Below are 27,656 nucleotides of genomic sequence, written 5' to 3'. Positions count from 1 at the left end.
CCTGCCATGGTAGTTCTTTCTCACTACACACTCCATCATATGTCTAATTTAGAGTGCCAATCAATCTACTGCATTTCTTTGGAATGTGGAAGGAAACTGGACCTCCTGGAAGAAACTCATGTGAACACAGGGAGGGCATGCAGACCCTACAGAGAATGCACCCCAGCTGAGAAAAGAACATGGGAACCTCTTGCAGTGAGGTAACAACACTATCCGCTGCTCCACTGTGCCAACTCCTCCACATAGAAGCCATATACTAAAATAAAATATCATCTAAAATAAATCAAATAAAGCTAAGTATACATTAATTATACAATACAAACTGTGCTATACCTTGCACTTAGCTTTTAGATAAATACTACATAATCTGACTTCAAATCCTTATAATTTACTTATTTATTTGACATTTGTTTACTGGGTTAGTCTAACTGGGTAAGAAAGCCCTTTTTCAGCAGAGGTCTGAGGAGAAAAGCTCCAATTATAAAAAAGTATAAACAATCCAAAAAGGTATAAACAATCCAAAAAGCTTGAAACAGTACAGAAATACATAAACAGAAGAAAAATATAATATGAATATGAATATAGAGCAAACTTATTAGTAAAAAGACATGGTAGATCTATGCTATACTAACAGTAAAACAGACTTCTGATCATAAGTCTTAAGACTGCTACATACAAGCAGAGAGTAACAACATAGTTAAACACTAGGCATTTAAAAAAACAGGTTAAAATATGACATGTAATTAATATCTACATTTTGATAAAATTTGTTTGCAGAAAGGAAGACAGAAAGATAGGAACCATGTCAGAGTATTGGTAGAGAAATAGAGGAGGAGAGAAAGGATGTGGAGAAGATATGTCAGGCTGGAGTAGGCAAGGGCAAGACCATGATTTGTGCATATAATCTTTTAGCATTTTTTGAAATGGAAATAATTAGTGACTCCTCTTAGGTCTGGTGGTAGTTTATTCCAGGAGTTAGCAAATGAATGATTAAACAGAAGTTTACCTATTTGTTTCAGAGGCTTATATACTTCCAGGAGATGTTGGTTGGCACTACAGAGGCAGCGTTTTGGAGTATAGAGAGAGATTAGGGTAGAGATAGCAGGGCAGTAGGAGGGATTAGTTACAGTTGCGTGATTAAGGCAGAGTTGTGGAAGTAAGAGTTGATTGTGGACTTCAGGCCATAGAAGATTTTGTAGGGCAGTGCAGTGATGGAATCGATAGGGAAGGTTTGCAGCAAATCTAGCAATTTTATTGTAGGTCAATTTGAGTTTATTCATGAAGTTGAAGTGTATATTAGTGAGTATCGGTGCAGCATAGAAGAGAGTCGGCAATAGAAAAGCTTGAGCCAGGGGGTGTCTACTGTCTTTAGTAAGGTATATTTTATTTCTGTATAATAGACCCAGTTTTTGGTGAGTTTTTTTGATGATTTGTAGAGCATTGATATCAAACTTAAGCTGGTCGTCAATAACAACACCAAGGGGTTTAGTATGAGTTTCGACTGAGACAGTAGTATTATTGAGAAACGTGACTGAGAAGGAGTTTTTACAGTGTTCTAGAGATTTAAGGAGGAAGAGAATTTTTGATTTTTTGGGACTGAGTAGGAGTTTGTTGCTGTATAGCCATTTTTCAACAGACAGAAGAGAATCTTGGGTGAGAGAGAGAGAATGTGAGGGAGATTATCAGAGCAAGATATAACAGTAGAATCATTAGTATACTGGATAAGAGAGAGGTGAGGGCAAGTTGTGAAGAGATTGTTTGTAAAGATATTAAAGAGCAGGGGTCCTTGTATTGAACCTTGGGGTACACCAGTATGAACAGACAGGAAAGGAGAGGAGGCAGACAGCCATCTGACAGACTGGAGTCTATCTGAGAGGTAACTGGTGAACCAGAGAATAGTGGATTGTGAGAAGACAGTTTTAAGTTTAGATAGGAGCAGGGAGTGGGGATACAGTGTCAAAAGGTTTAGATAAATGAAGGAAGAGACTAGAAATGAGTTTGTTTTCATCATGAACTTTAGCAATGGTTTGAGTGAAAGTAATGAAAGCAGTGGCAGTACTATGATGGGGGCAAAAGTCATGCTGTGTAGGTGTAAGGAGGTTTTCCTGTATAAGGTATACACAAATTTGCTTGTGTATGCATTTTCCATTATTTTGGAGAGGAGGAGAGAATAGCAATGTGACGATAATTTGAGGGTTCTGTAGAGTTACCTCCTTTGTGCAGGGGAATAACAGAATTTGTTCCGTATTTTGGGTACAGTATTTTCAAGGATGGCTTGATTGATAAGTACAGAGTGGGGGTGATGGCACTGAAAGCAATTCTGAGAAATTGAGGTGGTAAATTGTCTGCAGATGTAGAGCATGGCTTAAGTTTATTGAGAAGAGATCTAATATATGCAATGGGGGTGGGTTTCAGAGAGAATATGGAGGCAGGATAAGTGGGAGTGGTATTGGTAGAAGAAAGATTAGCTGTTTTATTTGTAGTGGGATTTTTGATAATTGATGAAGAAGGTGTTCAGGAGAGTAGCAGTATCCTGGTCAGAGCTATTAGGACAGGGACTAGGTGTGGTAGGCTTACCTGCATACAGGAGTTTATTAATATTGTTCCAAAATAATCCAGGATTAGAGTGAGAGTTATTTTGTGGTTTTTGATAGTATTGCCTTTTGTCATTGTCTATGTGTTTTTAGTATGGTTCCTGAGTTGTCTATAAGTTTGAAGGTGGGCTGGCAGATTATTTTTTTCCACAACATCCAGGCTTTATCTCTCTGTGACATAAGGTTATGTATGGGTTGAGATAGCCAAGGTGAGAAGTTAGATTTTAATCTAATCTTTCTGATGGGGTCCAATGAGTTTAAAGTATTAAGGAAGATTCCGTTGAATTTGGAGACAGCCTCATCAAGGGGTAGGTTCAGTTGAAAGAGGAAATTATATTGTTGAAGGTAGTAAGGTTAAAGCTGGAGAGCTTGCGACAGTCTTTTAGATGGTGGAGTCTGTGAAGTTGAGGTGAATATCTGTGGACTAGCATTAGAAGATGGTTACTGAGAGAGTCGGGAAGAGTACAGGGATTGTGATAGAGGTTTGGGTTGGAAGTGAGAATCTAATTATGAGTTGTACCAGAGTTGGTATGTTTGTTATATCGAGTAGGAAAAGGGATGCGTTGAGCGAAGCTATAGAGATGTATGGAACTATGGGGAGAGGAGGAATCAACAGCTGCCCAGTTAATATTAACATCTCCCAAGATAATGGTTTCATAGGGGATGTTATCAGAGAGCCAGGAAAGGAATTGCTATAGGATAGGAATATTTTTTTCCAGTGGGGATGTAGATGGTAGCTATAGCAAGTTTTTTGTGATTGTTGAGTTTACAGTTTACTATAAGACTTTCAACAGGGTAAAAGTCTTGAGGGATTGTGATAATGGAGTAAAGTAAAAGTTGTTCAGTGTAATGAATAGTAACATCTCCCTCTTTTTTAGGATGATGATCAAGTCAAAATATATTATAGCCTGGGGGTAGAACTTCCGAGTCAGAGATATGTGGCTGTAGCCATGTTTCAGAGAGTGTAAGAATATCAGGGGAATACTGAGTAATCAGAGAGTGAAGAGGGCTTATTTTATTTGTTATACTTTGTATGTTGAGAGAGATTATAGTTAGGTATTTGGAAGATGGGAGGTTAGTAAAGTCTAAGTAAATAACAGGTGGAGAAATGATGGATAGAGTAGGAGAGGATGGAGACATATTGGGGCTGTCTGTATACCTGTGTGTAGGAGCACTAGAGAGTGGCCCAGGGTTGGGATGAATATCTCCATAGCATAGTAAGTTACCTAGGAAGAATACTTTAGAGTTTGCATTTGGGTAATGGGTGGGGTACTTAGGTTTCATTTTATACGAAGAAAGTGGGAGGATTTTGACTTTGTGATAGGCAGTTGTGTAGTTACAGAATAGTGAAGGGACAATAGAATAATTGATGAGGGTTTGGACATCCGTGTAGAGATAGGGGAGGATAGGTGATAACACAGTCATGGTTAAAAAGTCATGGTAAGAAGTAGAAAGTGTTAAAGTACATAGGCAGGAGGAGAGGATGATGTTTGAGAGCATATTAGAAGAAGGGTTGGTATGTAGTATTGAGAGTATGGGGGTTAAATAGATATATGGAGAATAGGAAAATATAGATGTGAAAAAAGAGTCTTAGAGTGGGACGTAAAATGCAGGCAGGGAATAAAGAAGAAGAAGACAGCTGGATTATATGAGAAGTGACTGTCAAGATGGGGGGAGCTGAATTTAATAGGGTTGGCCTATAATGACAGTCAGACAAATATAATAAAATAAACAGAAGTGATTGTAAGGCTGGGCTCCATATATCAGTTGCCTTGTATGAACACTGCGCAGGATGGGTTGTTTACAAGGTGACCATGTCCCAGTTCATTGGCCTAATATTATCTAGTAGAGCAGCCCTGCACAACTAAGCAGGCAGTATCCAGAGTGCTATGGGCAATGAAGTAGGCCATTCACTGATGGAGTGAAAGCTATGTGCTCCTAATTTTGCAGTAAAACTAAATTGTATGGCTACTGCAAGTTACAAAAGACCTATATCCTTTACTGATAACTAACAAATAATTGGTCCCAAACCAACATCATACAAACATGGGGGTACTCTTCTACATCAATCTGATATCTGTCCAAACTTTAAAAAAAATCCTCATTTGAAGCTGGAGTACAGACAAATCTTTGAAACCTTTTTTTGTTTTAATTTTGTTTGTAGACACATATATGGCAATCAGTTATCAATAACCCACTCATTAAACTCACATTTGATCTTAATAAATGTCATATTTTCTCTCAGATAATGGCTGTTGACAATTTAGAAAGTTTAATTAAGCTTAAAACACAATATTAGCTGATTATTATTATCCCTTGTCTATACTAATTAAGGCATGCCAATTTAATTGACACATCTAAAGAGAAATAGTTAAGTGACTGTCCCAAATGGACCAAAGAAGGAGAAAGTGATATAAATATTGGTTTGAAAACCTCCTATATTTATAATGACATATAGCATAAAAATAACTACAAGAACATATATGATTGACCACTAGCCCATAGCCAGTACATATGTTAGACATAACATTCTGATATTCTTGTCAGTTAACAGTAAGCCTTCTAGACAAGGCTTATCTTAAAATCATGAGACTCACTAAATCTTCCTATGACATTTACTATGCTACCAAGTGGATGTAGCTGCAAACAATTGTAAGAAAGTGTCCTTTGTTGTGTAATAAAGTGCAGCAGCAATCATGCCATTGCTGGATATGAGCTTTCTCATCTCATATATCTTTAAGCATTACAGCTGAAAGTAGAATTTGTTCATGTGTCATTGCTCACTCCATATAAGGGTAATATGTTAGTGCTCAAGTGTATATTGGCTTTGATATTGCCTTGGATTGCAGCATGCCATAGAATCTACAAGGCAGGCTCTCATTCTCCATTACTGTGACCTTGCATTAAGAATAAAGAACTAAACAAATCAGGGAGGGGGAGGGACCAAAGCCTGCAACATTCCATCATGGGAATACAGGGGACTTGCTCTCCTGCAAAAAATAAAAATAATAAAAATAAAAAATAAAGGGAAAATTAATATCTTGCCGTCTCTCTCTTTTTCTTGTTCATTTGCTCATTAATTATAAAATCCTTATTATGTGGGTTATTCGCATATGTATTGTCAAGGTACTAGTTTCAAGCGATATATTACCTATTGATTTGTGAAATGAGGTTTGGTGTTTCAAGAACTTGGACTGAATCCATATTCATCAGATAAAGAAAATATTTTTTCTTGCACAAAAACAATATTTTGTATTAACAACTGTTTCTCTAGGGACTCATATTTACCTAGAATCTTCAGACCTGTACTGGATAAAGTTCATAAAGAGGAAATTTATGCAATGGCCATATCTGTCCTGACTTTATTATACAAAAGTGGAAGCATTCATCTACTCCAAGTAAAAATGAACTTAACAAAGAAACAATGTGAACTGTATAGCTGTAGTTAAGCAACAAACCTTTCCTAGAAGTGCTTTCTCCAGAATGTATAGGAAATCTCTCTTTTTTTTTTTTTTGAGTTCAGCATCTCAAGACAGTAAGCTGAAGGAACATGTTAACATCTATATGGAAACTGTGCTTTTACAGTATGTCCTTTATTTTGCACTTATTTGTTAATATGTTTTGCCAAAGTTGTTCTGCATGCTTTATGCGCCAATCTATAGTAAATCACTTGTCACTTATCACATATATGCTTTATAACAGCATCGGTATATCTTTAATTAAAGAGAAAAGTTATATACTCCCTGCTCACCTTACTCTCGAATCCTCACACACTTTTCAAAGAAAATGTCAAAAAATATTTTTTTTTTTTCAAAACAAGTTTATTGTTTTAACATATAAGAGAAATATCATAACAATTTTATACAAATAATTAAAAATAGGTATTATTATAATATTCAACAAAACAACTAAAGTATTTACAAAGACATCCACTGCAATCAGATCAATTAATTAAACTAAAATACTGTGCTATTGAAATTAGAATTTTTTTAACAAATTTTGTAAATTATCCCATACAATAAAATGTGATGTTTTTCTAGTTGTTCTCATTCTAATTGTGCTTATTTCCATATGACACATTATATTCATAACATTTTAAATTCATTGAATGAAGGAGGTGTATCTGAAATCCAATTTCTAGTTATTATTTTCCTAGCCACTGCTAGGATAGACCATAACAAGGGAAGCTTAATCTTTTAACACATTGAGGTACAGGTGTGTTGAATAATATAAGAGACTTAGAAATAATGAAATTATCTGTAAAAGAGCTTGCAAAAATTCATTAATTGACTTCCAGTATTCTTTCAACTTCATACAGTCATAAAACATATGAGCCCAGTCAGCATTAATTTCTACATTACATCTCTTACATAGATTATCTTTATTATTAATTTTATTCATCATCAAAGGTGTATAAAAGATCTATGTAAAAATTTCCATGTATAAAGTCTCCAGACAATGGAAGATGTAGTTCTATAAGCAGATTCCAATATATATTGTTTATCTTGTTGAGTTGGTGGGTCCCCATTAATAGAGGTGAAATAATTCCAGTATGAATCTACATTGTAAAAAGTTTCTTGTCTGATAATTTTATGTATATATGAAAGTTTACCTTTATCAGAAACTTTATGCTGTAAATTTATTATCAAGTAATCAATCAGTTTTGGAATAGATTCTTTAACTGTTATAGACATTAGATCTATTCTATCAATGAGATGTTGTCTAAAGATCTGAACCTCTAACCAGCAAGTTTCTCTTAGATCAAATTCTTGTTTTAAGAAATCTAGATTTTTAACTTTATTATCAGATATCAGCTGATGCCAGTACTTTAGATTATTATCTATAGCTAAATGAGCTCCTTCAGAAGTAGATGACATAAGCATACCCTGAGTATAAATTATAGGGAATACAATAAAATTCCATTCCCTATACTTAGGGTGCATGAATATAAAGTTATGATAACTAATAATAATATTTAATGGGTAACAGACCATATGTTTAGGTGTAATAGGTGAAGTACAAAATTCCTTTAGCAACCACAACATGGAGTTATTTATAATCATATTTTTATGTATAAAAAGATCTATGTAAAAATTTCCATGTATAAAGTCTCCAGACAATGGAAGATGTAGTTCTATAAGCAGATTCCAATATATATTGTTTATCTTGTTGAGTTGTTGGGTCCCCATTAATAGAGGTGAAATAATTCCAGTATGAATCTACACTGTAAAAAGTTTCTTGTCTGATAATTTTATGTATATATGAAAGTTTACCTTTATCAGAAACTTTATGCTGTAAATTTATTATCAAGTAATCAATCAGTTTTGGAATAGATTCTTTAACTGTTATAGACATTAGATCTATTCTATCAATGATATGTTGTCTAAAGATCTAAACCTCTAACCAGCAAGTTTCTCTTAGATCAAATTCTTGTTTTAAGAAATCTAGATTTTTAACTTTATTATCAGATATCAGCTGATACCAGTACTTTAGATTATTATCTATAGCTAAATGAGCTCCTTCAGAAGTAGATGACATAAGCATACCCTGAGTATAAATTATAGGGAATACAATAAAATTCCATTCCCTATACTTAGGGTGCATGAATATAAAGTTACGATAACTAATAATAATATTTAATGGGTAACAGACCATATGTTTAGGTGTAATAGGTGAAGTACAAAATTCCTTTAGCAACCACAACATGGAGTTATTTATAATCATATTTTTAATTTTAAATCACACTGGCTGTGCCCTTGCTCTAATCCTGACTAGAATCATGTTTGTGTCTCAAGAACTTTACCACAATTGTATTTTGCATATTAAATATCCTATTGTAGAATTTCTTAACTCTAGCTTCTGTCCTATTGTCACACAATGGTAGTATACTCATTTCTGATTTAAAATTTTGTATTAACAGTGTGTCTCATTTATTCTATAACTGTATGTCTGTTGTACTGTATATATCATATTACTGTGTGGATCTTTTACTGTATGGAGCTTATCTCCCCAGGCCTCTGCTGAAAATGGACATGTATCCAGCCAGACTATCCCGGTCAACAAATGTAAAATAACAATAAATAAAAATATTTTATTTGATAATCTTCATCTTTCAGTACTAGATTAAAGTTAACACAATGTGTAGAGCCATGGGATGAGAACCCAGGAAAAATACAATAATAGTTCAACAAAACAGCTATTGGATCAAAGAGGAAATTAAATATTCATATTTTAAGAGAGTATACTATCTTAATCCCTTTAATACTATACTGTTATATCTTTATTTTTTCTTTATAGCTCCCACTCAGTTTCTTGATTCCTTAAATATAGAGACATTTTCATTATGGAATTTACTTGTAAATCATGAACACTTTATAACACACTTTATTTTATTTAAAAGTACTGAAAGGGTAAAGCTGATCTATGGTTCTAATGACACTGAATGTCTCTATAATTTAACAGTGGTAACAAACAGATAATAGAATCCAAAAAGCTCTCTGCATATCCTAACCATCAATATAATTTTGTAACGATTTTCAAGTGTACAAAAATACAGAATGGAACTGATATTTTAAAACAAAGTACAAGAATACAGATATACATAACTGTTATTGTGCTGTCTTACCTGTACTTAGGTATATGTAAAACAGAAATATGAAAGCCAAAAAATGAGAACAGTCACCACGAACAAATCACTTGTGTAGACAGGTCCAAAGATAGTAACAGAAATATGTTATTACAATAAGTAAACATGGAATCAGTGTTTAGAAATGGCAGAAAAAAGCATGTATTTATCAAACAGTGAGCTGAACTGAAGTCTTTGTGTTGGGCAAGAACTCCATCCTCTGGGCTAAATGACATATTCTGCACAGTTATGATTATGTACCAGATGTATTCTTCAGCCACATAAAAACTTGTGTTACTGTTTTTACAAACCAGAGTTGCAGCTAGGGATGGACTATAATAAACTGTTTTCATGCACGTTATTTACCTGCACATGCCATGGATGTGGTCATATATAATTTAACCCATTACAGCCATTGAAACAAATATTTCTCTCTATCTCTCTCTCTTGATTTCTAAACTGCCTTTAGTATTTTGGAAACTATGTAGTTTCACCTCACTGCACTTTATTAAATAGTAAAATAAGTGAATAAAGAATATATAGCATATTAACTTCTCTAATATGACAAAAGAATGATTTGGGCATAAATCTCATGGATCACATAACTGTTATTTTTATCTGGCTCAAGCTGTATCTTACAGCTATATGTTGTTTAAAAAAATGGACCTAGTTTTCTTTGTAGTGCTCATCTGTGAAACTGATTCACAGGAGATCGATGCATGGAACTTGTTTTGCTCTAAATGGGAATGAATAGGACCCCTAGCAATAATTTAAAGTCCATGTCATACTGCTTAGACTTTAACATAGTAGCATAGTATGCCATGTCCCTGGATTGTGCTCATGGTGATGTGAGTGTTTTTTGAATATTGTTTCATCATATCACTACTGGTTTAATATTGTCTCACAGTATTTATCTGCTGCCCATCTAAATCTCTAATGTGTTTCACTGCAAGTTATTGAAAGAATGTGTGCCAGAGAGGTATCACCTGAGATATCCACTAACCATGAAGCTCCTGCCTTTCCCACTGGTCTACTGTAAAATAACACATGAGGTTTGGGATAATAATTTAACTTGTCATTTCATTGTGTCTTCCCTATAATGAGAAAAGAATGACTCAGAATGGTTCTAACCTAGAAAATAGCCTTCTATAAGCCATTTTAAGTGTGATTCCAATTGCTCACGCAACCATGATGAACAGAAGAAGGTTGTCAATTTTAATATGATTATTGAGCAATGGTAACAAAAGAGGTACAGTTTCCTCTGGATCTATTTCTTTCTTTTTGGCACATTGTTTTTTTTTTTTAGTTAGGAATTCCTGACAAAGGCTCATAGGTTAGTGCTAGGTTAACTGCTCTTGTGGGCCATTTTAAGCCTAGCTAATTACCTCATGTGAGACTCAAACCCTGTGCCTTGTGTCTGTAAAGTAAACACTTTGCCCATTATGCCAACCTCCCACCCACATAGTTCTTAAATGAACATAATGCATGCTACAAAATGCAGAGCTGCAAATGCTGCCAGACTGCCATAGCACAGTATTTCCTAAAATTATATTGTTTAGATAATGGTGCCTGTTTTTATGAATTCAGTATACTACACTTCTGGCTGCTTCTAAAATTTTTAATAGAATTAATGAGAATGCTGACACTGCCCTATGCTCCTTTATGGTGTCATTGCACTTGCCTGCCTTTGATATGATGGCATTGTGGCAAGAGCATGAGAAAGGGCTGCTTTGAAGGACACAATGCTGCATTTCTATTTGTATTAAATGCTGTCATTATAAGCGTCTCAGAAATAATGCTATTACTTTATCACTTGCTAGACCTTTGAAAACCTTAATTTCGCTATCAGCAAGTTTTGAAGCCTAGTCATAAGATTATTGATTGAAAGCACAAAAATTGCTTTCACTGCAAAGAAGCTTTCTAAATGTTATAGCAGACATGAAGAAGTTAGTATAGAAAAACAAAACTGTAACAGGATAAATCAGGCACAAAAACAGAGGTGTCATATTTTCTATTAATGTTTGCAAATAGCATTACATTCTCATATAGCACACAATGTGAGCAGTCACAAACAGAATAAAAAAGTGACCTACTTCAGGGTGTTGAAAAAAAGAAGTTATGGAAGTAAAAGTGATTTTCTATGTACCTGTGCATTTAATTATTTATTTTTTGTTGTTGTTGGTTTAGTGACAGCTGGCTACAATGAGTAAACAGAACTAGACCTTCCCCAGGATTCAATAAACTCCATGCAGGAATAGTGCTGTTCCTGCTTGGAGTAAACTGTGTTGGTTTAGCATTAGCATTAATAGCAGCGCACCTTGCATATTCATGAAGGCGCTCTGCTGCTGCTAAGGCTAAATGGATACAAAGAGTACTGAGTGCAGGGGGCATGTTTAGGTAGTGCAGGCACATCTAACAATCCACCTGCACTCAGAAAGTGCTGTACGGCATTTCTAAAAGTATTTTAGTGTCCATGTACACTGAAATCAAATATAAAATGAGTATTTCAGTGTCTGAGGACACTGAAATAGCTAGGGGAGCAAGAAACAATACAGGGGGTGTGTGACAGGTTCTGTGACACACACCCTGCATTGCAAAAGTGCCATATGGCCATAGCCATCAACTGTACAGGTTGCTGCAGAATACCCAGATGCCTACCTCACATACTTCCCACCCTTCTAGAACAAGAAAGCTGTGCAACGCCAAAAATAGTGGGGGGAGAAAAGGCATAAAAATAAGGACACTGTCTAAATATTTCTCTGACAAACCCAGAAAGCTGATAAAATCAAATGTTTGCAGTAGCACAGACTTCCCAAAGGGTATGAAGACTGAAACAAAAATGTCTGCCATGTGAAAGTGCTGTATGGCCATAGCCATCAACTGTACAGGTTGCTGCAGAATGCCCAGATGCCTGCCTCACATACTTCTCAATTTCCTAGAGCAAGAAAGCTGTACAAAGCCATAAGTAATGGGGGGGGGGGGGCAAAGGCACAAAAATAAGGACACTTTTTAAATATTGCACTGAAAAACCTGGAAAGTTGATAGAATAAAAGGTTTGCATTAGCAGGGATTTCCTGAAGGGTATGAAGTCTGAAATCTAAATGTCTGTCAGTATGTTCTGACTTAAACCCCAAGTGATTTGCCATTGATTTGCTAGAAAATCACAGTCACACACTTCCTAACTCTGTAAGACCAATAAGTAAAATATGTCCTTATGTTTCCCTTTACAATTTCCCTTACTGTGACTGACAAGGAGTACAGATACATGTAAATAAAGTGGTTCTATGAATTTATTTATTTTTTCATTCTAAGGTATATTTAAGCATAGCTGAATGAGTGAGCATGTTATGGCCCTCTTTTCAGTATTGCTGAAACATCCCATAGGAGATAAATAAAAACAGACAGCCAAAATCCTTACACCAAGACAGTGTAGTGATTAGAGTTCCCAACTTCGCATGCAGGTGTTCATGGCTTGAATAACAAGACAGGCATTTTATTTTTACATGGGAAAGCAGTGTTAAAATTATTATTTTAATTTTAAATTATGTAGTAATTGATATCTGTCAACCAGGGTAGCATAGCTTGTCTAAAATGTAAGTGTGAGTGCATATAATGTGAAATCACCCATGTACACACAAGTGTCCCATACAGTATAGTTACACCCCATGGTAATGTAATGAAAACACATAGAGGGACGTCATGTAAAGTAAATCATATAACCTTACTAATATGTCAGTAATGATTAATGAAGTCATAACCTGATATTTTTATAAAATGAAAAGTGTGCAATGGTAAGCAGTGCTCGGCTATGATTGGTGGGTGTAAGTACTGCATAAATGTGAATTCTATGCAGCAGTCAGCTGAGGTAACCGGATTTGTATACCGTTACGCACAGCTCAACATTTACCCCTTTAAGCAGTGCTAAACTTGGCTTAGTGGGTTTGCGCACGGCTAAGCTGTGCTGAACACTTTCAAAATTGACAAATGATGACAAAGGACAGGAATATGGCCTTTTTTAAACTTCACAGGTGGGAACACAGCCAGTACCTGTTATAGTTCAACCTGTGCAGGAACCATGGCTGGCATAGGTGAGGTTTGCACTTTAGGGTGCAGTGCTGGGGCATCCTAGAGTCCAGGGTCATGGTTGGACTCTTTGTAAGTAACCACGATGAGAGACTGCTGCAGAGCCAGTACCAGGGCTCACAGTATAAAGCGGTGGCCTGGGGCTGTCTAACCTGTGATCACACCAGTGTTACTGGCATCCCCCGAACTAGTGAGCTGGTCTGGCAACAGTATGCCAACCTAAATCAGAGCAAGAGGGTGATCTTGGACCAGTGGATCCAAGATGCTAGGTACAACCATACTCCAGCAGTTTGTAAGTATCACAGATATAGGTCTACCAAATTCTAGCCTGAGGATGTGATAGACAGGTATGCATAATGTTTGTTTTTCTTTTCTACAGCTGCAGCAGAGAGGGCTAGTAACATTGAAGCCCATGCTGACAGACTGCTGAGGCTGTGCCAACAGGCTGGTGAGTAAAAATCTATTTTGCAGTATATTGCACAAATAACTAAGAAGGAGTACATTGTTTACTGCTAGTAGGTATGCTGTTACTGTGTTAACTGAATAAATAAGTTTGTCCGACTAATACTGATCTGTAATAAACATCTATAATAGAAACTGTTGTGTTTACTCTGGTATGTTGTTGTAGACTTAGAATGAAGCTATAAAACAAGATATAAATGAAGTGTAAAATATATACTGCATGAAGCTCTGAACCCTGAATAGTAATGTGTAATGTATCAAAGTGTGTTTCATGCAGCATTGCCTTGTGTTAACCTTTGCTTTCCAGATTGTAGTAATCTAAAGGATTAATGCACAGTACACTAATTATCTGTCATGCATGCATCACAGAATTACAAGTTCAGACTGTCTAACCAAGAGACTATTAGGCAGAAACCAGTGAAACAAGACACAACAGTTCCCCAGTAGCTCAGTGTGATGAGAAATAGCTTAGTTATTAATTTTGCACACACAGACACAGTTCAGATCTAGGGAGTGGTACTAAGATGTGTACATAGCTACATACAAGGAATCAGGAATAAATGTAAAAACAGTGAATTAGTGTTAACAGATAATTTCTCCACAGGTTTTACAGGTAAGGAGATGTTGGTAGTAACTGTATGAAGGGTATATGAATAAACTGTGTACAACTGTTCAACTGCCCCACCACATGCCTGCAAATGACAGCAGGATAGGTACATACAACATGCACTCTTCCTGATGCATGTCTCTAGAGTGTCATGCTTTCAGGGATAGTGGCCACTGCTGCCAATAACCCTGGACACAGATAGGAAACCAATTGAAGTATGCCAGTAGCACACTCAGATAACAGCAGTTCAGGGTACCGCCTTCTGTGCCAGATATGTAAACCTCACATGTACGAGTCCCCTCTAGTCATGTGCCCAGAGTAGTCACAGCTTGGCCCATACCTTTCCAGGTTGACAGTTTAATAGGTAGGTTTGTGCTACAGAAGCTATGGGCCATAGGTAGAGTGGGTGTAGACCCAGAAAGTATTGAGCAGTACTGTTGTGGAAAATAGAAGCATAAACAGTTGTTAATGGACTTGTTGTCTCTCTCCCCACCCCTTATCTGGATAATTACTATAATTCATATACTGCGGGTATGTTGTTCTCGACACCTAATGTTGGGACTTGTGCTCTATAATTGTTCATATATTTGATTGGTTGCATGTTAACATACCTTGTTCAAATACCATTGTTGGTGGCCTGTTGCTGTCAATGTTACTGGCATGCTGTTTCGATGCATACTGTTGTTCCATTTATGCCTGTGTTCTATTTGCTATACAACTGTTTCAAATCTGTTTTTCAGGGTTAATTGGAACACAAATGCATGCTGTTATAACTAATCTTAAAATGTGTTGTTCATGACTAACCAACATATTTTTTTAAAAACCTCAACACCACAGCATGTTTGGGAAGGCAGATCCCAATGGATCCACCTGTCCCGCCTCATCTGACTGTGGCACCAGGCTCCAGCACGTCTGGGATGCAACCCAGGACTTCTTCATCTGTTAGTCCTGCACCACCTTCAGGTGGAACTGCCTCAGGGGACGGGGCTCATCCTCTCCTGGAGTGGGCAAAGACAGGAGCCTTTCACTTGCAGTCAGTTCTGGAGTATGGTAAGCAGTGTCATTTGAACAGAGTTGGATGGCCAGCTGTGCCAGATGGAGGGCTGCCAGGCCCTCCTGTCCAGTCCCCAGCACAGCCACCTTTGGGGCCGTGAAGGTGCAGTGTTGACTGTATCCATTTGGGGGCTCATGGGCTTCGGATTCCCAACAACCCTCCCTATCAAAGGTGTTTACCCCCCTGATGTGTCATATACAGCCCCTGTCTGCTGTCTTGTCTGTCTGCAAATGCAACCTATACTACCCAACCTACCTCCCCAAACATACCTACAGCCCTTCCCAACATCCCACTCTCACCATTAAAAAAAGGGCATCTGTCCCGCAAAAAGAAAAATTGCCCCATACATAGCTCTACATTTTGCCCCATGTACAGTGAAACTAATCAATCTATCCACGGATTATTCTGCAAATGTCTGTCACCAATGCCCCTCCCTGTGGGGTGTGAGGCTGTAAATTCTAAATTCTGTACATTATTCACAGCTGTTGCTGCAGAAGAAATGTAGAGCTATAGTCCTTTCCTACACCCATCCTGTATATCCCTAGCTGCTTTCCCAAATATTTTACCCCCTGCTTGCCCCCATTTCACCACTTTCCTATCACCCTTTTTTTCTTTTCTTTATTTAAAATTAGCGCAGGTGTAAGCAGGAGTAAGTGACGCTAAGTGAAGCTAAGAGGACATAACCGTCTGTTAGCATTGCTTAGCTCCTCACAAAACTTCACAAACCCACTTACAACTGCTTAAAAGTGTCTTAACACACTCGCTCCATCAGCCCTTGTTCTGCCCAGTAGCAAAACAATCAGCCCTGACAAATCTCGAATCCAGGATGCTATGCACTACAATCACAGCAACATACCACTATGCCATCTGAGTTGTGGGAATGAGTAATGCTTTTACAAACATATCATGCATTCTGGTAATTTAACATTAATGAAAAAAGTCATCACTTCTAACTCTGGAACTCAGGACCCTGTGCATTACAATAACAACAACATACCTCTACACCATCTGAACTGTAAAAATTTGCAATGTTTTAACAAGCACATCATGCATGACAGTCATTTAACATAAGGGAAAATTATATATCCATAGTACTTTCATATATATATATATATATATATATATATATATGGGTCTAGGACTATTCACTGAAAGCACATTTCACTGAAAGTCAAATGACTGTGCACAAATCACTGAAAGCTCAATTCACTGAAAACTCAATTCACTGAAAGTTATATATGGTCTTTTCCCCAGTGTAGTGTGAGCCTGGAGTTAGTAGATATAGTAAGGGGGGTGTGGGGCACCACCCCTCACATTGGGGTGGGTGTGGGGCATAGCCCCCCCCCACATAGTTTGTATATATATTAAGTTTAAAAAAGAGTAATTTATTGAAATTGCAGGTACCCATGTGTATAGTTCAAAATATTTCAAATAGGTGGGGGCTATGCCCCCCACACTCATCCTTACTACATATTCTAACTCCAGGGTAGCACTATAGTGGGGAAAAGGCCATATATAACTTTCAGTGAAATGTGTTTCAGTGAACTGTGTTTTCAGTGAATTGAATGTTCAGTGAATTGTGCACAGTCAAATGTGAAATGTGTGTCAGTGAAATGTGCTTTCAGTGAATAGCCCTAGACCACTATATATATATATATATATATATATATATATATATATATATATATATATATATATATATATATGTGTGTGTGTGTGTGTGTGTGTGTGTGTGTGTGTGTGTGTGTGTGTGTGTGTGTGTGTATATATATATATATATATATATATATATATATATATATATATATATATATATATATATATATATATATATATATGTATATATATATATATATATATATATATATATATATATATATATATATATATATATATATAATAAACCAACCTCTTACTGCAAGACATCTGCAAAAAGCCTGACAAAGTAGGGGGATAAATGACAAACAATAGTGACATCTTTGAAATATGGCTGTCATAGCATAGAAATCTGCTAGTGTGGCATGGTTTGCTTAAACATACAATTCCAGATAGATTCCAGGTCTGAAACACAAATTAATATAATTTCTTTTCTGATGATGCTCACATCATCTCAGTGATTTCTCAGAAATCCACAACTGTTATTGGCAACAGACCAAACATATAAGCAATGCATCTGGATAGTGTCTAGACATCTGGACAGTGGAGAGGTATGACCTCAGTCATGTAACAGAATAGAAAAACCCATGACAGCTGTCAGCCGTGTCACCCAACACCTTCTGATCCACAGTAAGACCAACACGACACTGCCCCAAATCAGGTCTAGGGAATTACCTATGTATATCCAAATATATCATGCACTACAGGGATGGAACTGTAGGGAAAAGCAGATATTGGTGCAAAACCATCCACTCACAACCATTTGCACCACAGTCACAGCAACATACCAGTACCCCAAATGAACTCTAGAGTTGAATGACTGTTTGAACAAATATATCCTGATTGCCAGTCACACACTACACTGACATATACTGGCCCACCTCACAGCCTACCAGGAATCCTGAGGTGTTACAGGACATGCCTCAGTCTTCTCCTACAAACATACACACCTGATAGACCACCAGCAACTCTAGCAGCATGCACAGTCAGATATAAAAAGGATCTATGACACTCACATCTGCTACTCTCCCTACTCAGCCCAACAAACATTTACCCACAACACTGCTACACAGTCCTGGAAGTCTGTTCACAATGGCCAGACATACATAACTCTCATATGTACAGATTTCCACAGAATGTCCAGGGTGTGGGACCATATTTATGACCACTGCTGCATACCACATCCAGGAGTCTGCTAAGTCATAGAGATGATGCCTGGAGTGCAGTCACTAAATAATGATATACCATTCCTCTGAACATCTTACTGCAAGACATCTGGACAAAGCATGACATACTTGGGGGACATGGGGCCAGAAAGCAGGACATATCTCACATGATGATGTTACAAACTGAAACAGTTGCTGGTATTACAGGCTTTGTTGTAACAACATCCATGAAGGATATGATGTCTGAAACACCAATGGATGTCAACAGTTACTGACTACAATCCTCACATTATCCTAAGGATTCCAGAAAAACAGACATTGTCTGAGTAACAGACCAAATATAACAGGCAAACCTCTGGGCAGTCTGTGGACATCAGGACATTTGAGAGGTACATCAGAAACATATAACCGTCAGACATTAAGTCACACAGAAAATGCATGTCCAGACGAACCCTGTTAATCTAGCAACCCCCTATTTGTATAACAGCACTACTGACTTACAATCTGTACCCGATTCTGAAGCTTTGCCCCCCATGTTGTTGGACTGTCCCCACATGTCCTGTCCTGAGACGTATTCTCACATACTGTCTGTGAAGCTGTAGGCCCCGCATCTCCATAATGTTCTCCACACAGGCAAGGAAAAAGGTCAAGGCCCACATGAAGGATGTAATTATAGCCCTCTGTTGCTATGGCATTGGCTAATGGAAAGTCAATACAGCTGCTCTGGATGCAAGCAGCAAGTGGGTGACACCAATTGGTGCACAGGCCATCACCTGCTTATGAGCAGGACCTACAAAAGGCAAGCTGCTGCCTATGCAACACAGGTCTCAACCCATCTACACAAAGACAGACTGCGTCTACACAAACCTAACCATTTGCATTGTTGTGAGGAAACTCTTCAGCACTATAACAGGTATGTCAATCATGTAAGCTTGTAATGGAATGCAGAAGGAGGGATGCAATTATGTCAAATAGGATATTAAACACTAGGCTGAAACAAGACCTACTGGACTCACATGCTGCTGTCCTGCACCTATGGCCATTCTTGCTTGCCCTATCTGCATTGACATGGAGCACATCTCTGGCCCCTGATTACCCTAGCAAAGGTCAGCTCATGTATGACTACTACTGGAGTGTCTGTTGTCCAATGCAGAGTGTGTCACTGCTAGGCCAGCAACCTAGGATGTTATAATTATTCATATGTCACCTGTGAATTCTACTCTGATACATATGTTTGTCTTACAAATGTAAGAGAATTATACAGGGTATGTATATAGTACACAACAGGTGCAGATGTGTGTGTGGAACTGTATGTGATATACTGAGCCCATACCTAACAACTGTCCAGAGCTTTGCAGACTGACCACATGTCTGCCTCATATTTGTAGTCAATACCTCATACAGTTGTGTATTGTCTGGCACATCACTGGCAACCCATTAAAGACTGAAGTCATAACATATTAGCATTCATTTGATTGTCAGATGTCATATCCTGCAGAGTAGATCTGTGACTGCAACACTGTCTTTGCTGGCAACTAAGTGTGTTTCAGCTAGATTCATAAAGTGACACTATTTACTGGCCTTTGCCACCACTGATGTTTGCCTTTGTGCAGATGTCTTGATCTAACAGAAGCTAGGTGCCTTACCATGAAACCCATGTAAATGCAAGCGTACCTTGTCTTGTAGGATGCCGACATTTGTGCAGTCACTGACACCTGCTTTGTAGCTGTGGAGAGCACAACAACCTTGCCAAGTCACTCATTCCATCATACGTTTAGACCCCGAATGGAGGCCTGCAAAGTCACAGGAGGTGGAGTGTTGAACATTAGCTTACCAATGCACACCTCCAGGCTGGCCAAACAGTATGATGCACGGGAGACATCCTGATTGCAGTTAAGAGTTGACAAAACACCTACTCAAATCATAGCTAGCTTCAGGCCTCTAACCATGACTATGGACATCCACCACACCTATTGGGACTAGCTTGAATATGTCAGGATTCAATCATCTACCCTGCTCCTGGGTGACTTCAAATTCCCAACCACAGTGTGCATGACCTATGTCATCTGAACATGAATGCACATAGATTCCTCTGCTTTGTCAATGGCAATGCAGTGGATCAGCTAGTCAGCACTCCTACAACAGGTGGAAATATGCTGTACCTGTTTCTAACCAACATGAGTAGCCACTAAAGCACTCCTACAGTGCCATCCTCCTTGGTAATATCTGACCATATAACCATCACTGTTCAGGTTACTATCTCCCCTGCCCACCCCCCTCTTTACACTGTCAAACAGAATTAACTGTACACAAATGACTATAAATCCCCACAGAGCAGTTAGAAGTAGCTGTGCAGCCAATGTCCCATTTGCTGGAATGAGTAGCAGTGTCCAGGCCCACTCCACAATACTATGAGGGCGCCTACATAGCTGTATAGACTCAGCAGTACCTGACAGGACAAAATCTTCTCCCTCAAGGTAGGGTAAATGCTCATGGTGGACAGCAGCAATACAGAAATACCATAATAGGTGATAATAATTGCTGGACGGGCCAGGAAGGAATAGGTGCCACATTGAAAGCAATGTCACTTTGGTCTGCACAAGCAAATAAGGTCACAGATAATTTACCCTAAGGCCATCTTTGAGTGCAAATTGGACACATCCACCAAGGCCAATCACTAGACCTTCCACACATGTGTCTGCAATTCCAGAGGCAACACGCACACCTGCTCTCTAGTGGTGGTCAATAACATCACATACACGTATGGCATAGATATAGGCAACCGGTTGCAGATAGGTGAAGTATAAACATCACCCCCCTGTCCCCCCATTGGTATGCATGTGCATGCACAGCACCTGTCCCCCTCCCCTCATTATTAGGAAGCAGGTCTGTAATCCTCTCTCAAAGGCAACACACAGAGGTCTCCATTGCCCTGATACCATCCCTGGCTGCATCCTACATGAACACAGGCATGCTCTCTCAGATCAATTCTTCACAGTAGTCAACCACAGCCTGAGCACCGGTGACATCCCATCTGCACAGAGGACAGCCACTGTCATCCTTATACACAAAGGCAGGGCAATCCACCGACCCAGGCAATCATATGCACATCAGCCTAACTAGCCTGCTCTGCAAGGGCATGGAAGGCAATATCAAGGATATTATGAACAGGGACATCAGCAATATTGAAATGCCTGAGCCCACACAGCATGGTATTGTCAAAGGGAGATCAGGCCTGTAAAACCTGGTCAACCTCTCTGAAGTGGTCAACAAACACAAGGATGAGGGGATGATGGTGAACAATCCCTACCTTCACCTAGCCCAATTCTCACAATAATCTCCATATGGCCGGGATACATATGCCTACACAGCTAGGCACCAACCTGTAGGTTACTAGATGGGTAGCTAACTGGCCCAATGATAGTGGCCACTCAGTCAAAGTAGTGGAATCCACCTCTAATAGTAGATTCTTCCAAAGTGGTGTACCCCAAGGATTGGTCTGGGGGCTTCTACTGTTTGAGATATATGTATCTGAGGTACAGGATAAAAGAAATGGTCTGTGGCTGACCAGGTGTACAGATGCTTACAAGCTGGCCACTGTCTTATATTCCCCTACTGATGTGAGCATCCCCCAAGAGACACGTACCAAATTAATGACTGGTGTAAGAAGCATTACTGCAAATTGAATGCCAGCACAGGCATCATACCCCCTGCTGTGGCAGATGTCATCCACACTAAGTATGATAGTAATAATGTACTGAGCATGCAATCAGGTGTGAAGTGACTTGTGCACCAAGGATGGTAGCAACCTGACAGTTTCCCACCATGTGGGCACCATTGTACGGAAGGCTGTCTACATGGCCCACCTCACAAATATGGGTATGTCATCTAGGAACTGGGAGGCCACAATATCCCTGTACTCCACCCTTATCAGATGCATTACCAAGTACAACAGCTCCTTTGCCATGTACCTTGTCAAGGAAATGCAACAGTTACAGAAACCACAGAGATTCCTGATCAGTCAATTCCAGGATCTGCAACACCTATCCTATATAGGTAGGCTGAAAGCCCTAAACCTGTACTCAGTCTCATACAGACTGATCATAGGTGACCTGTGTCTGGCATACAAGGCCATGTCCAAATCAGCCTTGATGGTGTTTCTGCATATCTGTAAAACAAATTGCACTCACACATCACACACACAAGGCCCTCACCTAGTCTGTGACATGTATAGCACTTGTTGGCAGGATAGTGTGGTGTCCCACACAATACACTGTCTGTAAAATACACTCCCTCCCCATGTCTAGCAGAGTATATGTATAGCCCTCTGGAAGAGGAAGCTGGACAACTGCATGGGAAAAAGATGAGACATCCCTGGGATCCTGCGTGTGTCACAGATGGACAAGGGAAACAGGTGCTGGCTTGGAAGGGGCATGGGCGAAAATCTGGGCCAGGCTTATGAGGGCATCAGGGCCGATAGCCTGGTATCATCTTATGAGGTTATGCACCTAGTACTTTACATGTGTCCTGTATGTATTGCAGACTGTCCTGCAATGTTATGTGAAATGAATCCTTGTGAGTCTGAACTGTGTATGGACTGCAGTGATAGTGTATAGTCCTGTCCCCTCATCAGTTATCATCACATATCATTGCACCTTGTCAGTGTGTGTGATCTGTATAGCAGTAAGTCAGCTCTTACAGTACATGCATATACACTTGGTGACACTGTAGAGCTCACTCTAATAGCCTTGGTCTTGGCCACAATTATCATTCTGTTACTAGGCCCATCACACAGTAGGATTTATCACCCTTTGTTGTGGGATGGACAGCAGCATTGATAGAGATGGATTGTGGCAGACAGAACAACCGTAAAGTCTGCCCTGAAGGGCCCATAAGTGTCACAGCTGTGCCAGATTCTACCAGGAGTGAGTGTGTGTGTGTGTGTGTGTGTGTGTGTGTGTGTGTGTGTGTGTGTGTGCATGTGTGTGTGTGTGTATGTGTGTGTGTGTGTGTGTGTGTGAATCTCAGCAGACATAATACTGCAGGGTAGTACTTTACATATGTTGTGTTCCCCTCACAGGTGAACACAGGGGTTGGTTTCCCTCCCCCTCACAACCTAATGTCAGTGTCTTAGTGGACTCCCACAATGATGGTAGTCATAGTGAGGCACAGGTAGGGGTCGTCAGTGCCTGGCCTCATGCCATTGTTTTGCATCCCACTTTTACCCACCATGTCCCTGCACACAGTTAGTATGCCCACACATGCCCAGTCCCCAGCAGCTACAGATAGTGGACAGGTTAAGGGTTGTGGCACGAAAAGTCTAGTGTGTTGAGTATGGCAAGTGTGAGTGTAGACACCAGCCATAGACAGAGAGCAGGCGAGGTCACACACAGGAAGATGGACAAGGGTGCTCAACAGAGGACTGGTGCCTATCAAGCCCCTGTCACAAGTGCCACAGCAGGTGTAAACCAGTCGCATGTTACAGTCCATCATGGAGGCACAGGTGCATACTGGCCGCAACACCAGACAGATGCCCAGGGTCGTGCATGCAGCTCTCCCTGCCATGCATGGTGACCTCCATGGCAGTTGTGATGCCATACGTCATCCTGCCAATGTTGTGGATAGACAGTAGGGTGAGGCATTGTCACTGCTTGACCGTGCACTGTCTGTGCACGAGCATGTGGTGTGGGTAGGGAATTGGCCAGGTGGATGTAGGTCAGTGACATGATCAGCTGTGAGCCCACACGGCCATGCACCTTCACAGTTCCATAGTGGCAGTACCAAAAGCACTACTGAAGGGAGGGTGCTGTCCACACCACACCAGAGCAGGCCATATGCAAAGTATCCTGGCCTCTCCCATCAGGGATGCAGGTCCAGCTGACAGCAGTCACCATCAGGAAGTAGCAACGCATCTGTTCTTGGGCCTGGCAATGCCAGTGATACTCCTGGCAGAACCAGTTACTGTATCCCTGTCAGGAGATGGTGAACTGTATATCCTGCTATGTATGGTCCACAGCTGCCCAACACAGACCTGTGTCAAGCATCCACATTGCTTGGAGGTGTGCAGACAAACACTCACACATCTCTATGCCAAGCCAGTCACCACTAAATAGGCACAGCTCCTCTGTATAGCCCAGCTGAACATCACCCCTCCAGACACACACACACACACACACACACACACACACACACACACACACACACACACACACACACACACACACACACATGGACTATGGTACAGTGTAGCAATGTCATGCTGTGTAAGGTGCTGTCTGCTGGCAGTAGTTATGGGTCCACATCGAGGTGTATGTACTTTGTTTACCATGATGCACTGTTGTTGTTAGTATTGCTGACTGACTGTAGTGCTTCATACTGTATTCTGGTTGTTTTCCAGATGTCTGTGTGTCTACTTGCTGTGGGCCTGTTGGCAGCAGCACTGCTGGGTAAGGTGGAGTGCTAACACAGTCACCTTTTCATAGCCAAGGTACAGCTGTACATGTACATGTTTACCAGGTGTGTCTGCATACAATAGTGGCAGACAGTGTGACCTTACATACATACCCTTGATACAGCCACCTAGCCTGCATACATGTCACCTGGGTGTTCTGTAAGCCCTCTGGCTCACGCATACAGAGGAGGTTACTTGTGTACTGGCACTAGGTCCCTCACCTGCTTAGCCATTACATTTGCTGCAATAGATTCAGTTATAAGCACATTTTGCCCCTGCCATTTCTGTCATATCCACTTGACCTTCATGCAGTTGATAAGGGTTTGTCTGGTACTGTGTATGACAGGTTTGGGTTATGTTTTCCTGACACAGGTCAGCCTGTGTTAGTCTAACCTGACAATCACCAGCATGTATGTCTGCTATCTCATATGCATGTCTGGCCTCTCATGCTGGTAGTACACACAGAGTCATAGTCTTGTACATGGAGCAGCTGATGCAGGACTGAGCACAACCACTACCTGCAGAGTATTACAAATGATAGCACTAGATACATAACACAGATAGTATGGCAGTACTGTAGAATGGCAGTGTCTGCCACTACTATTGAAGTGGGTGACAATTGCAGGGACTGTTAGGATTGACAATGGTGGGTTCAGAGGCCCTTAACATGTTAGAGCCATCTCACACACACACACACACACACACACACACACACACACACACACACACACACACACACACACACACACACACATACACACACCGCTGCATGGGTACATGAATTGAGACACACGTGCACATGGAGGTGGCACTTAGAGTGGATGGCCTACCCATTTATTAATGTACAATACCAAGTGACATGGCTATTGCACCACAGTGGCTTGGTAACTGTGCTTGTACGGTTGATGACGTCTGTATGGGCCAACAATAGTTTGCCAATGGAGGAGTTCACAGGGTGGAAGAGGCAAACAATGTGGTATAGCCATCTCATACACACAAGGCAGACAGCCACAGGACCTGTGCATATGGAAATGTATACACAGTTGCCAACAGACACATTAGTAACCCTATGTATCCACTTGTATGCATTATAGTGCTGCGTGCACATGCCATGCTCCACATACATTATATGCGTGGGACATAACACATATCCTCTTACAACAGGTAATCTTGCAAATGCCTTCGTGGCATCAGACATAGCGACTGGTCTCGTCTACTGCTGCTACATACCTGCACAAGTGATAGTGTGACAGACTTTGTATCAGCATGATGTGTCAGTCAGGCATGATGTCTGATGCTGGCATGTGTGTCAGTACGGTAACTGTGACATAACTGGCAATGATATCACAGGAATGCTCATTGTCAAGGAACACAGACAACACATAGTTTGCAAGCATGTGGATATCCCATGCACATCTGTACAGATGACTGGTATGGGCTGTATAGTGTTACATGGTGCATGTGAGGCAGATGCCATTAACAGGGTCTTTAAAGTAATATCATGGGTAGGGGGTCAATAGGCCTTAAAATGGCATAACCTACACACATGACAGCCACAGGGATAAGCTTCACACACTACTGTAGTTGTCAGTATTGTGATTAAAACTCCTACCTTTCTAACTATTTTCACTACAGTATTACACAGTTATTGCACATGCCACAGAGCTTAGAGGGCTGACAAGTATATACAGGTATATCTAGGATGAATTACATCAGTGGGGCTTGTAAAGTAGGGCAATGGGACATGTACTGGGTTCTCCATCTTCATTAACGGCCTTTATACTGTAATCCCAAAAGTCAGATGTATCCAATATGCTGATGACTCTACTCTGATTTGCTCTGCCACATCTCCAGTAGAGTTATGGTCAGCTACCCAGACCACCTTTAATGCAATAGAAAACTGGCTTTCTAAACATCGTCTGATCCTAAATCCCCAAAAAACTAAAATGCTGTTATTTTCACCAACACGTAGGTCTACCGCTTTCACCTTTACCATAAAATCAAATGATGGCACAATAATCTCCCCTGACCCATCTACAAAACTATTAGGTGTCATCATAGACAATAATCTCAAATTTGACCTACATGTTAACCAAACTATCAAAACCATCAATAAAAAACTAGGGTCACTTTACAGAATAAAAGCCTTCCTAACCCCTCCAGCTAAAATTGCCATAGCTCGCTCTCACCTTCTTTCAACCCTTCTGTATGCATCCCCTCTACTCTCGAATTTGAACAAGACTGTCCTTAACAAACTCTCAATTTGCTACAATCACATTGCCAGGTTTGCCACTGGGCTGCCTTTTAGGGCACATCATTGCATCAATCTAAATCAGCTTGGTTGGCTTGAACTACCCAGCCTAATCCAGTATAACCAACTGATTATGGCCTATAAAATCCTCTATAATCTGGACAATACTCCTGCACTTAAAAATATTATCACCCCCTATAACAATCCTAGACCGCTTCGATCCTCTAACAAACTACTAATTCAGACTAGCAAAATTAAAAACACAGCTGGTGATTCTCTATTTGCAAACTCTGTAAGTAGATCCTGGAACTCTCTTCCAGCTGATATTACCTTACTTTCCACCTTAGGTCAATTTAAAACTAGACTCAAACAACATTTGTCACTTAACTGGCTATGTCAATGTATCAAGCCTGGCTAACTCTCTCTAGAATGTGTAAAAATCTGTTAACCAGTTTACTGTGTAATTTAATTTAATCCTGACTTGTGCTCAGGATTAACTGTAACCTGTGGAACTTGTTTAACTTGCTTACTTATGTAATCTCTGTAAATAGTCTGTTTGTAATATGTAATGCTGGTATTATGTAATGTTGTATCTGTTTAACCTTGGAGCTTTTCTTCCCAGGCTTCTGCTGAAAATGGGCATGCATCCAGTCAGCCTATCCCGGTCAACAAATGTAAAATAAAAAAAATAAATAAATAAAATGGCA

This window comes from Protopterus annectens, chromosome 7.part0 (genome assembly GCF_019279795.1).
Source record: "Protopterus annectens isolate FY-2018-M chromosome 7.part0, PAN1.0, whole genome shotgun sequence".
NCBI classification, from domain to species: Eukaryota; Metazoa; Chordata; order Ceratodontiformes; family Protopteridae; genus Protopterus; species Protopterus annectens.
The sequence above is the reverse complement of the archived record's forward strand: the minus strand, read 5'-3'. Positions refer to the sequence as shown.